Genomic DNA, 9934 nt, shown 5'->3' on the forward strand with positions numbered 1-9934 from the left:
GTCTTTTGTCTTCATTTTCTTTTGCAGGCGAGTTGGAATTTTGGGAATTAGACTGTTTAGTTGCTTTTGTTTATCTTGGTCATTCAGGAAGTTTGTAAATACACCCTCTGTTTACTGCACCTATTCTGTTGCATCAAGTTCATTTTTTCCCTTCATGACCAATTATTCTGTTACTCCCCAACCCGCTAGACTGGGGTTCGAAACAGAGCTCACATGACAATTGGTCTGTCAGCACAGCTATTTACAATGATGGCAGACAAGAGTTATTTACACTTGTGCAAAGCCTGCCGAAAGATGTTAATGACCTCTGCTAGTGGAAGGCAGCTCACCGAGGCTAAAATACAATATCGACAAACATATTTTTTTATTCAGACCTATTGCCAGAGGTGTATAAAATTAAGCACCTGCAGTAGCAATGTAGTCAAGTTTATAAATATTAATGAAAGAATGGGTCATTCTGAAGAGCTCAGTGAATTCAAGAATGGTACGATGTCACTTCATGAAATTTCTTCCCTAATTGATATTCCATGGTCGACTCTAAGTGGCATTATTGCAAATTGGAAGTGTTTAGGAACAACAGACACTCAAAGCGGCAGGTCTTTGTAAAGGAACATAGCAGGGTCTCTGAAGACTAAGGCACAAAGTATGTAAAAGAGCAGTGGGAATGTGTTATGTACAGTGTCAAACCACATGATTTGTCAGATGTCAGATCCCTCCCTGGCAGTTGAGATACCATGATCATGAAGGTGGTTCACCCAGGGTGAGGCCCAGCCATTGCACTGTGGCTGTGCTGACCCCTGCGAATTCCCCAAATGTAGGAATCTCGACTGCGTAATTTCTGGTACTGGGGGACTGTGTTCGCGCTCTCCCCTGATGATGATGATGATTATTTTATTTTATTATTTATTTATTTATTTTTGGGGGACAGTGTGTTCCTCAGTGGGCTAAACCTGTGTACTTGTAATAGCAAACTCACCGGTTCAAACCCAGCCTCAGCACATATATAGGTCCTTGAGCAAAGCCCTCAACCCCCAGCTCCCTCGACATCGCTACAGGTGGCAGCCTTTCACAGAAAACTTCACAAAGAGGAAGTTGAGGTAGGTGTAAAAGACAATTTCCCCCTGGGGATTAATAAAAGTAATTATTGTTATTATTATTATTATTATTATTATTATTACCTGTCTGACTGACTGCATTGTGCCAACTGAAGGAGGGATAATGGTATAGGGTTGTTTTTTTTAGGGGTTGGGCTAGGCTCCTTAGTTCCATTGAAGGGATCTTAATGCTTCAGTACACCAAGACATTTTGGAAAATTCTATGCTTCCAACTTTGTTGGAACAGTTTGGGTAAGATACTTTTCTTTTCCAGCAAGACTGTGCCCCTGTACAAAAAGCAATGTCCATAAAGACATGGTTTGCTGAGTTTGGTGTGGAAGAACTTTACTGGCCTGCAAAAAGCGCTGACTTCAACCCCATCAAACACCTTTGTGATGTGGAGAATGGAGATTGCAAGCCAAGCCTTCACATCCAACCTCAGAGCCTAACCTCACAAATATTCTTCTGCATGAATGTGCAAAATTTCCCATAGACACACTCCAAAGGTGTATGAAAAGCCTTCCCAGAAGAGTAGCAGTGGTTATACCTCCATATATATGAGACAGTGCTAGTCCACCCTCTCTTCTGAATCTGGCTACATTCTCATCCACATTACATCTAATGGCTTTAGTGATATGTACTTAGAATTTTGGGCATTAGACTACCTAGTTTGTTTTGTTTATCTTGGTCATTCAGGAAGTTTGTAAATACACCCTCTGTTTATTGCACCTATTGCATCATGTTCAGTCCTGGATTCCCCTTCCTATATACGAACCGCCATACCTACGATGGGTGTGCTTTAGTAGCTGGGTACGATCGGGGATGCCTAATCCAAAGTGCATTTATGGCATCCAATAAAGACATTTAGTGGGTCATGCACCTTTGACCTCCATGCACAGAGGAATTCCTCGACCTTAGGTTTGTGGGGGTATGTTGGGTGGAATGTGCTGAGTCGTGAAATTCTGCAGTATCCCTCACGATTGCAAAGATTGACACATTTCACTCACCTTTGAGATGTCTTTCATATGGATCTAAGAATTGTGTTGTGTGGGCCAATGACTGGTTCATGCAACATCAAACCCTCATTGGATAATATCATACACATTGTGATGTTGGTCCTCAGAGTTGTAGTTTTACAGTGAGATTCAGTCTTGGTCTTGAGACCAGTCTTGAGATTACTCAGCCTGATCTCGGCCTTGAGCCCATTTTGTTTTTATGTTGCTTAGGTCTTCGCCATAAGTCTAGAAATGTGACAAACATTTTATATGAATCAATATGAAAATACACTTATTTCCCCTTACTGAGAGGAAATTAATTTCCCTGCACTGTCCTGTTGTAACAGGGCTATTTAAAAATGTACTACGTCTTCCAGTTGCCCTGGCAGTATAATGGTATTGGACTGCTTCAGAGGGTGCAGGGGCTGCTGGGAAGAAACATTAAGCAAACGGGCCCTTTAAAAATGAACGTGAAAGACACTGGAAAGATTGCAATTGTTCTTCTGTTTGTTTGTAAGTCTCTCAAATCAATTGGATTACAACTCAACCACCTTGAGTTACAGTTTCCACCTAGATATATGTGCTGTCTAGTGCCTGCTTGTCCATTTGAGTTTGTCTTGAGTGTATATGTCTTGGGTTGGGAAGCACTTCCAGTCAGGGCTGTAGTATTTAAAGTTTTTAAGAGCTAGATGTAAAATTTGAAGCTAAATATTCACCTGAATAAATCAATCAGCAATTAAAAATGTCTGCGGGCCAAGTGCATTCTTAATTTAGTTTGAATGGGTTATTAATAGTGTCTGCCGTGTGTATGTGAGAGAGAGCTAGAGCATTTAGTATCAGCATGATAGTGAATTCGCGACTCCTGAACCACATATGGGCACTTCGATAAAAGCAGTTCGAATTCACGTTGTGAGAGCATTATCATGTAGCATTGTGAGGGTGGGTGTGCCAGGCAGCATATCATTTGGTAAGACAAAACAACGATTATTGTCTGTAAAAAGTGTTCGAAAACTGTGACCTGCAATAGTGTTTGGATTAAAAAAATATATGCTCAATTAGACAGAACATTTTTAATACTCCGATAACTTCATTCTCTGGCCTCGACACGGCATGTGCTAATGCTGCAACCACCCTATTTGAAGCATTTACCAGGGTTAACCAGTCAGAACTGATGTCCTTAATTTTATCTTCAAATTCATCTACTTGTTTGCTAGACACTGTTCCAACAAAATTATTCAAAGAGATGCTTCCTGTCAGGTTGCACGGTGAGCGGGTAAGCAGCGGGCAGGAAAGCGGGCAGGAAGCAGGCGGAATACGGGGAAAACAGCGAAGGCCAGGGAAACAGCGAGGAAACATCGGACGTCAACTAACATCAATGACGGACAAAAACCAGGGCAAGACGTGAACTAAAAATAGACAAGACTGGGCGAAAATAATAGGACACGGCTGGGTACGATCGGGGAAGCACAAGTGGATAATCAGGGGGCGTGGCACACACGAGGATCGGACAAGCCGGGCATGACACTTCCGCCATTGATTGAATCGCTATTAGCAATAGTTAACTCCTCAATCAGCATCGGCCATCTACCAAAATCTCTTAAACTAGCAGTAATTAAACCTCTATTGAAGAAACCAAACTTGGATCCCTTGGAAATGACAAACTTTAGACCAATCTCTAATCTACCATTTATCTCTAAAATAATAGAGCGAGTTGTAGCTAGTCAACTAACATCATTTTTGCAGGAGAACCAGATTTATGAGAGATTTCAGTCTGGGTTTAAAGCTCATCATAGCACAGAGACCTTCTCCTGTCTGCTGACCAAGGCTGTGCTTCACTCCTAGTGCTGCTTGACCTTAGTGCTGCTTTTGATACTATAGACCATGCCATTCTCCTACATAGGCTTGAACATACTGTAGGCATAAGGGGAGTGGCACTCTCTTGGTTTAAATCTTACCTGTCAGAACGCTATCAGTATGTGAATTTAAATAGTGATTCCTCAGAACATGTCAAGGTCAGATATGGAGTGGCACAAGGTTCAGTTCAAGCTCCCCTACTATTTTCACTATACATGTTACCCATAGGCTTAGTTATTTGTAAGCATGGAATTAGCTTTCATTGCTTTGCAGATGACACACAATTATATATATCAGCCAAACCAGAAGATAGACAGCAACTTCAGAGAATGGAAGAATGTTTAATGCATGTCAAGAAGTGGATGTCAGACAACTTCCTCCAGCTGAACCTAGACAAGACTGTGGTTCTTCTTAATGGCACTAAAGCCACCAGAAGTAAACTATTGTACATCACAGTCAATCTGGAGGGACTACCTATTACACCAAGTACTGTTGTTAAAAACCTTGGTGTTATTCTAGACTCTGATCTTTTGTTTGATGCACATGCTTCTAACTTTAGCCGCACCGCCTACTTTCATCTGCGCAATATTGCCAAGTTAAGAAACAAGCTCTCCTTTCAAGAGGCAGAGAAATTGGTTCATACGTTTATTACCTCCAGGCTCGATTACTGTAAAGTCTTATTCTCCAGCTGTCCAAAGAGGTTATTAAATAAACTGTAGCTAGTCCAGAATGCAGCAGCCAGAGTCCTCACCAAAACTAAAAAATATGATATTACCCCAATTTTATCTTCACTACACTGGCCGCCAGTTAGATTTCATGTTGACTACAAAATACTGCTCTTAACCTATAAAGCTTTAAATGGTCTTGCACCGCAGTATGTGAGTTACCTCATTTGCAACTACATTCCGAATCGTACACTTAGATCACAAGATGCAGGTCTTCTATCCATGCCCAGAATAAAGAATGTTACTTTTGGGGGAAGAGCATTTGCTCATAAAGCACCACAGCTATGGAATAAACTTACTATTAGTGTTCGGAACTCAGACACAATCTCTGCTTTTAAGTCAAGGCTTAAGACGTACTTCTTTAGCCAGTCTTTTGGATAGTTAAATCCCCTTTTCTAAGGTGAAGGGAAATCTGGAGATTCATAGTCATTTGAGATTAAAGGTGAAAGGGGGGGTTGGTGCTGTCATCCTGCCACTCTTGCCAATCATTTAAGCTGTGGACGGCGGGTTGGCTTGACGCCAAAACCCCTGGTAACCCTCATGTCTGTGCTTCCTTCCAGGTCTCTCTTTTAGCCAGGCTGTCATAGTTACTCTAGTCCTGCCAGAGGTTAGGTTAGGTGTAGGGCAATAACTCTTCTCCATCTTCTCTTTTCCGAGCTGATACCGAGCCGACTCTACACCATGTGAACCCGCACCTGGACTCCTGGAGAGAACAACATGAAACCAACTGGGACTTCATAACTATATGAACTCTAATGAGTATAAATGCAGTTTCATGCTCCCCGGTCGCCCCGAGGAGGATGGGGTCCCCTTCCGAGTCTAGGTTCCTCTCAAAGTTTCTTCCTGCTAGAGGGAGTTTTCCCTTGCCGCTGTTGCCTCAGGCATGCTTGGTGGAGTTCTGGCCGGTTAAATGTAAAGTGCTTTGTGACAATGACTGTTGTTAAAAGCGCTATATAAATAAAGTTGAATTGAATTGAATTAAAGATAATTGCATGAAACATGATAAATATGAGCGTAGGCTAGGCTACTCTGGTCATGTTACATAAAGGTTGGGTTTCTTTCATATTATGCCTAATGAGCTAGATTAGGCTAAGTAACGTTTTATATGTCATTGATAAAAAAAAAATAATAATAATAATAAACAGCCTATGAAGGGGGCACTGATAATAATACTGTGCATAGAAACATTTCAACACCAAATATGGATATCAAAACAAGTGTATTTGATGTTGGATTTTAATGGTGTGTTAATATCAAGCATTTATGTTTATTTTTTATCTTTATATATGCTTAAATTACATGCTTCACACCTATAGTATTTTACTGCTCTATAATGTTCTTATGCTGTTATTATTCAATCTGTAAGGCACATTCATATAATAGCTCCACACAACTTGCAGCAACCTAAACTATAATTTAATTGATATGAACCCTCATTTAACACTGCCTATCCCCCAGAAAACAAGCCTCCTGTATGCAATACGTTATTGATATGAGACACCCTTCCAACTGCCTCACCCCCAGGTCCCGGACCACACTATAGAAGAAGACCTTGGAGAGGACGCTGGCGTTGTATGTTCGCCGCTTCTCCACCAAAAGAATGAAAGAGTATAGTAATTTTATCAGTACTTAATGCTCTAGTCCCTTGGGCTTTGCCCTGAAACATCCTTGCGACTTCGATTGCTGTTTCTTCGCTCGGGACCCCTTACATATGTAATGGGAATCGTTGTGCCTTCCTCCTCAGCTAGTGCAATGCTAAGCTATTCAGCTGCAGACCTCCTGAGCCTCAACAACAGCAACGTCCCTGTTGATCCTCTGGACATCCTCACCATCAAACGCCTGGGTCTCCTTCGCCGATGTCCGTATGTCCACAGAAGTTCTCGGAGAACGTTTATCCTCCATCAGACAGGGCTCTCTATGCTGGTGATCTGGTCAGCTAGATGTTCCGGCGCGCGGCGATTACATCATCAGAACACTGCGGCTTTTGGGATTTGTAGTCCCGATATCACTACGGCGGCTCCTGTGGCTTTTCGGCTGCAGGAAGTAAAATGTGGAGTGGATTTTATTCTTCTCAGAACTTTTGAAAGATATATGGCAGTGCCTCATCTTAAAGTTCGACTTTTTAATGTTCAGTCCTTGGGTAATGAAGCATGTCTCATTCAGGAGCACATTCAGAACAAGAATTTGGATATCATGTGCCTCACAGAGACCTGGCATCAGCCAAATAGTTTCTCTGTCCTCAATGAGGCCTGTTTGGCTGAATATACTGTAATTATCTTCAAAGAGCATGAAGCTCAGGTCATGGCGGTGGTTTAGCCATTATTTATAAAGGTCATTTGGACCTTTGTCCTGAGTCTTTGCCTGTGCTGTCCTCCTTTGAGTGCTTGGCCTTCTCCTCCAAAGCACCATACTCAATGACAGTACTTCTTATCTACAGGCCCCCTAAATATTGTCCCTCATTTTTCTCTGAGACATCAGAGACCTTGTCATCGTTCTGCACTACTTCATCCAATCTGCTCATACTGGCATTCATGTTGATACTCCCACCAATTATCAAACTGCTGAATTTCTTCAACTGCTGGACTGCTTGGACTTGGAACAATATGTCAAATCTTCAACACAGTATCGAGGACACACCCCGGACTTAGTCATTACGAACTCTCTACCTGAGCATCATCCCTCCGTGTATGACCTGGGTGTGTCAGATCACAAATCCATTTACATGGAGTTTCCCCTCCAAAACTCTGTCATGAAGCCAAAGCGGCAGATGTCCTTTTGAAATCTAAAAACTTCTTTCAGCAGATCTTAAGGACCGCATTCCTGTCTCCATGCCAATCTCCACCAATACAGTGGATTTCTACAATTCCACCCTCTCCACCATCTTGGACCGCCACGCTCCAGCCAAAACAAGGACAGTTGCCTTTTTGCGTTCAGCTCCATGGTTTACACTAGAGCTAAGGAAACTAAAGGCAGCTGGTCAAGCGCTTGAGAGACGATTTTTAGCTTCAGGTCTGCTTGTCCACAAACTAGCATACCAAGAACACCACAAATTATATGCAAGGGCCATCAAAGATTCTCTATTATCTTTTTACTCATCAATAATCTCTAATAACCCAGGTAACTCTAAAACCCTTTTTTCTACCATCACTCATCTTCTCCAGCGTCAGACACCATCATTTACCGACCCCACTAATGACCTAAATAAATTAATAATAAATTCATCTCCTTCTTTCAAAATAAGATTCTAACAATCCGTTCTTCATTTGCAACTCCCCTCACTGCACACACCACTGACACCACTACGCTGTTAGAGAACCCTTCCCTCTATTTTTCCTTTCTTCAAGTCTGTGTGAAGGCAGTTGAGGCCACTGTTAGGGCCATGAAATCCTCTACGTGTGCTCTTGACCCCTTCCCAACAGTCTGGGTCAAGGAAAATATGGCCTCCCTCGGCTCTCTTATTACTACTATTATCAACCAATCCCTCCAGTCTGGTTATGTTCCCTCCACTCTGAAATCAGCCATAATCAAACCCCTCCTTAAAAAGCCTAACCTGGACCCTCAAGATTTAGCAAATTACAGACCTATTTCCAACCTCCCCTTCCTTTTAAAAGTTCTGGAAAAAGTGGTCTCAGCTCATCTTCAAGGACACCTACATGACAATAAAATTCTGGACAAATTTCAATCTGACTTCCACTCTGCATACAGCACCGAAACAGCCTTGATCCAGGTCACAAATGACCTATTGATTACTGCAGACCGCAGCATCTCCTCTCTTCTCATCCTTCTGGATCTGTTAGCAGCTTTCGACACAGCTGACCACCACATCCTCCTCCACCACCTACAACACCTTACAGGGTTCACTGGCACTGCCCTGGATTGGTTCAAGTCATACCCTACAGACAGATCGGAGTTCGTCTCCATTGGACATGCTAAATCATTGAGTCATCCTGTTACCTGTGGTGTTCCTCAGGGATCAGTATTGGGGCCCATTCTTTTTAACCTGTACATGGCTCCACTTGGACACATCATTAGCAGCCAAGGGGTCTGATTCCACTGCTACGCCGATGATACCCAGCTCTATTTGAAGCTGGGTAGCAAAGTGTCAGAGGCCCCTCCCACTTCATCAACCCCTTCGACATCTTCACCCTCCTTTCTCCCCACACTCACTGCCTGCCTGGATGAGATAAAGGCATGGATGGAGCAAAATTTCCTTCATCTTAACAGCTCAAAAACTGAGGTAATTCAAACTGGCACTCCACACCAAATTCAACAACAAAAAATCTTCAGTATCTCTTTCTCCAGTCAGAACATTTCCCTTTCTAAAACTGTCACCAACCTTGGTGTTATTTTTGACTCTCAACTCAATTTTGAATGCCATATCAACCACATTTGCAAAATTTCCTTTTTCCATCTTAGAAATATTGCTAAACTCCGGCCTACACTTTCCCTTTCTGATGCAGAAAAACTAGTGCATGCCTTGGTCTCCTCCAGACTGGATTACTGTAACGCGCTTCTCATTGGGATTCCTGGCAAAAACATAGAAAAACATCAGTATTTTCATAACTGCGCTGCCAGGGTCTTGATGAGAGTGAGGAAACATGAGCACATCACCCCCGTGCTCCGTTCATTTCACTAGCTTCCCATTTCTGCCCGGATCACCTACAAAATCTCCCTGCTTACCTTCCAATGTCTGCATTTTAATGCGCCTCTATACCTAAAAGAACTCCTCACCTCCCACTGTCACTCACGCACTCTCCGCTCCACCAACGCACACCTTATCCTCCCTCCCAGGACTCGCTCCTGTACCTTTGGAGATAGGGCCTTTTCCTGCGCTGCCCCAAGGCTGTGGGATGCCCTACCTCCGCATTTGAGGGCTACACAGACTGTGACATGTTTTAAAAAAAGCCTGAAAATGTTTCTTTTAAACCAGTGTTATTAATGATTGTTTTAATGTTGAATTGTTTTATTCCTCCTTTTAATGCCGTTTTTAATGTACTGTTTTTTCACTGTTTGTATGCACTTTGAGATTTTCTTTGTAAAATGTAAAGTGCACTATAAATAAAATGTATTATTATTATTATCATTAATATTACTATTATTAATACTATTGTTATTATTATTTTCGTTATTATTATTATTATTATTATTGTTATTATTTTTATTATTATGTATTTTTTCAGACCCTGGCTATGGCCCTGCTCCCAATCACAAATCACGCAATATCAGGAACTGGTATGTTCCTTTTGGAGAGCTGTTCACAAGGTAT

General features: G+C 42.1%; 1 non-coding gene across 1 annotated transcript; it reads left to right on the forward strand.

Annotated features, from left to right (window-relative positions):
* Positions 1-709: 709 nt before the first annotated feature.
* Positions 710-873, forward strand: LOC125706241 (U1 spliceosomal RNA). Its single transcript, XR_007381950.1, has one exon. It is a non-coding gene; the product is annotated as a U1 spliceosomal RNA (small nuclear RNA).
* The last annotated feature ends 9061 nt before the right edge of the window (positions 874-9934 follow it).

This window comes from Brienomyrus brachyistius, chromosome 1 (assembly GCF_023856365.1).
Source record: "Brienomyrus brachyistius isolate T26 chromosome 1, BBRACH_0.4, whole genome shotgun sequence".
Taxonomy (NCBI): domain Eukaryota; kingdom Metazoa; phylum Chordata; class Actinopteri; order Osteoglossiformes; family Mormyridae; genus Brienomyrus; species Brienomyrus brachyistius.